Genomic DNA, 4,389 nt, shown 5'->3' on the forward strand with positions numbered 1-4,389 from the left:
TAATATGGCATATTTGGTTACAATTAATGAACCAATATGGACACATTATCGTTTACAGAAATCCCTACTTGATTCAGATTCTTCTCTTTGTTTATACCTACAGTTCTGTCTCTGTTTCCATTTCCATCCAGGATACCATATTGCATTTAGCAATCATGTCTCCTGAGTTGCCTCTTAGCTGTGAACCAAAACTTTTTTCAACCTAAGTTTGTCAATATGTTGGTTCCAATTTTCAAATTCTAATTTCCATTATGCTATGCCCGTAAACTGACATATTTCTGGTCTTTTCAAGTTACCACCTCCACAGTTTTTAGTAGAGGTGCTTTTACTTAGTGGACACAATCTCCTGTAGCAAATCCAGGTACTTAGTACCATGTTTCCCCCCAAATAAGACACTGTCTTATATTTATTTTTTCTCAAGAAGACACAGTAGGGCTTATTTTCAGGGGATGTCTTATTTTTATTAAGTATCATACAACAATCTACTTTTATTCAAATACAGTTAAGTTATCTTCTTCTGGAACCTGACAGGGGGAGCTGACCTTGTTGGTGGGACTGGCGCTAGTGATGCGTGAACTCCTTTCCCCTAGCAGTTCGCATGTGCGCAATAGGATGCCTGCGACCTCAGTTACCACACACACACCTGCACAAGTGCAAAAGGCTCAGAGAAAGGAGCTGTGGCAGATAAAAGGTACCCCAGTCTTCTTTACCGCTTCGCACCGAAATGCATGGTGTGGCTATGCAGATATGATGGGCTATGCCCATCACTAGGTCTTATTACCAGGGTAGGACTTACATTTAACAAATGCATAGAAATGCTGCTAGGGCTTATTTTTTGGTAGGTCTTATTTTTGGGGAAACATGGTAGGTAGCTCTGTTTCAAACATGCTCTGCCCTTCTGTATAGGGCTCAAACCTCCACCATCTCTACATTGTCACTGATACTTATGACCATCCCTTGATTTGGAACAAGGGATGTTCCATGTTAAATGCCTTTACTTTTATATAAAAGAAAGTTAGTAAGTGAAAATACTGCAAGAATGAAATTTTTATGATATGAATCCTCACCTCAATTCTGTAATGAATAAAGCTTACACTGGGCATTCAGAAATTATTACCATTGGCTAATAAATATTCTTTGAAGTAAATCCTATCTGATAGATTGAACAGATAATATGTGCTAAAAATTATGCCATGTCATGGAATCCAAATGCAGGGCCAAGTTAGAGAGAACTTTTGGGGGGAAATTGTCACTCATCAGAACCGCCTCTCTTTCTCAATCTCTCTTTTAAACAAATAACTTATTGTCTCCAACATTTTGTATTTACCTTATCTTTGATTCAGAACAGTTATGGAATTGTTGCAAATATGAAAATTATCTGATAAGAAAGAGTTTTCTTATTAAGATCATATATATTCCATCCATCATCCATCCATGCGACATGAGGAGATGGTAATCCACCTCTGTAAGGCACCTAACATGGATGGAAATAGGGTGTTGGCAAGCAGCGTTCTGAAGGTGAAGGCTAAATTGAATGGGTACACAGCAAGTGAAGCAGCATTGTCTGTAATACTAAGAGGGCCGGTCACTGGCTTATTTTTTCTCAGATCCATTTCTCACCTTCCACAACTCATGAGGAACTACATGTCCCAGGGTTCCTTATAAATTGACTTCTTGCTACGACCAAAGTTAGCTGTAGTGAGAACTTAGAGGAAGTGAAGTAAGTAAGGGGAAGTCACTGTATATCCCCCACCACACCCACCCTTCTCTCTCTCTCTCTCTCTCTCTCTCACATACACACACTCTCTCTGCTTCAAGCAGTCTCTCTGACAGCAGCTGCATCTCCTCTGCTGGTCAGGCTCCCTTCATGGCCCTGCCTAGGTGAAAACTTCTGTCTTGGCTGCTGGGCTCCAATAACGCTGCTTCATCCTTTTTACCTCCAGTCCCAGAAAAAGTTAAAGTAGACTTCTCTTGTTGCTAATCATCTCTGGGTTGGCTCCTAGCCTCTGTTTAGCTTCTCAGTTCTTCCTTCACCTATGTAACTCCATCCCTATTTTATGTCTCATGTTTAAAATATCTAGAGCAATCTAGAAATGATTTACTATGGCAGCCAGTCCTGGGTATACAGGACAAGTCTCCCCACTTGGGAGAAGCTCCCAGCAGCAGAGAGCTGTTTCTATTCAGGTTTCTAGCGATCACTGTCTTTTGTCATGACTGTAAGATCCAAATAAAGCCATCTTATAACAGAATAGCTACTCCGAAAACTTCCACCGCTGAGTTTAGAGTTCCATGGGAAATATCTCGATTGCCTGATGAGAGCCTGCCAATGATCCCAGAGCTTCCTAGGCCCTGTAAGTTTTAGAAGATGCCTTTTCCAAGTACAAGAAGGCCAGCCAGCCTCAGTCTATTTCACCTGCCTCCTCCCCTTCCTCTTCCATCTACCTTCTGTTTCCAAATCCTAGAAGTGCACGAGGAAGGAGTAGAAGTAATAAAGCAGCTTAAATAGGGTTAAAGTCTCTGCTTTTAAATCATCTGACCTAAATAAAAAGAGAACCTTGATTAATTCATTTTCTTCAAATCTAGTATGAATTATAGTATATATTATATTTGGTATCCTAGAAAAACATTGTTTGTTGGAGCCAACTCTGAACTACAATTAATTAAAAGCCTACCGGAGAAGGAAGAGCAAGGATTACTCCTAAAACATGGGTTCATGTCAGGTGGATGGCAGAGACGGGAGGTGGGAGCCCACATGGTGTACCAAGCAGCTCTGGGGGGAATGGAATCACAAAATATATGCTCATCATACTAAACGATTTCCCTTGCTTGTACAGCAACTTCTTGTTGTTGTTGTTGTTGTTGTTGCAGTTTGGCCAGGGCCAGGTTCGAACTCACCACCCTCGGTATATGGGGCCGGCACCCTACTCACTAAACCACAGGCACCACCCATTTGTACAGCAATATTTAATCCCTCTCTCCCTTTTCCATGCCATTCCCAGGACCCCACTGCCTGGCCTGAGTGTTGAGGGCATAAAGGGGTGGTGGTCACAGAAGGGGCAGATGGCAGAAAAGATGAAAGGAACGTAACTGAAAACAAAAATATCAGGCATAGGAAGGACATAATAGCGAATATCTCTTCCCAAATCTGAGTCCTTGCTTTTACTCCCTTCTTCTAGTAAGTTCCATTTTTTTCCCCTTTCCTCTCCACCTTGCACCCATCCCTTGATGCTTCCCATGACCTCAGGAATACTGAAGAATCGTCCTGTGCCTCCTTAGTCCAGTAAACAGCCAACCCACAGAGTTGGTTCCTAGGTTTTGTAGTAGTTGCCAAGTGGTCAGAGCATTTCCAAGTGAACTGAGGATTGGAGGCAATTCCATTTTTTTCCCTCTGAAAAAGCCCATTAACCTCCTAGGGAGGAGGCTTGGGAGTACTTGTACTTACCCACTGATTGGAACGAAGGTAATTTATCTGCGTGAGACTTCTTGTACTGGGTCCTTCCTGGATGCTTTTGCTTGGTGAGGGATTGAGAAAAGGTTTGAGAAAGTCTTCTCTCCTGCCTTCTGTCTGATCCTTACCCATCCGTTCCCTGCCAGTTTACACTGGGCTTTTTCATCTCTAAACTCCTGAGGGCTTGAAATCAAGCACTTGTTGGTTTTCAACATCTTATGAGTTTTATTTACTCCATCAAGTCTCCAAGAAATAAGTGTTCAGTAAATATGTACTGCTTAATTGATTGGTGGCCTAGTCTTCAAGGAATGCAGTTTAGGACAGAGGGTGTATCTGGCAAAGATTGGCTTTATTTACTAGGTGTGAGTTTTTAAAAAAAATTTCTTTGTTTTTGCTTAGTTTGATTTGGCTTTTACCATGAATTTGAGTTCTTTTAGGCAAAGTGTGAAGGCTCCAGTTTGGCCACAATTCCCCCTTATTTTCCCTCCTCACAGTTCCCTAATACACTATATACTGGCTTGCTTAACTCATTTATGTAACCTACCTAGCCACTGCTGTCTTTTGAGTTTCCCGTCTCTTCTGCTTGAATTCCCGTTACTAATTGTATGTGTTTTAGAGTCATTGAATAAAATTCTCAATTGTACACTGCAAATAAATGTTACATATCCAGAGAAGGTTTTGGTGGGGACCAGGGAAGGGGGAAGGTACAGCTGGCCTAGCTATTTGGTTTGTTTTTACTATGTCTTATCTCCCCACCTAGAATATTTAGGATATAAACCATCTATTTTTAATTTTGCATCTGTAACTCTTTTCCTTCCTTTTTTCCCACCACAAGTTCCTCCACCATTGTTCCTGCTGTATAGAGGAGGATCAACACAAATGCTTTATAAATTGTTCTTGGTTTTCCTTATATGGCCTCTTTAAAGCAGTAAAAAAATTAT

Source organism: Otolemur garnettii, unplaced genomic scaffold (genome assembly GCF_000181295.1).
Source record: "Otolemur garnettii isolate 467f Iridium unplaced genomic scaffold, OtoGar3 scaffold00063, whole genome shotgun sequence".
NCBI lineage: Eukaryota > Metazoa > Chordata > Mammalia > Primates > Galagidae > Otolemur > Otolemur garnettii.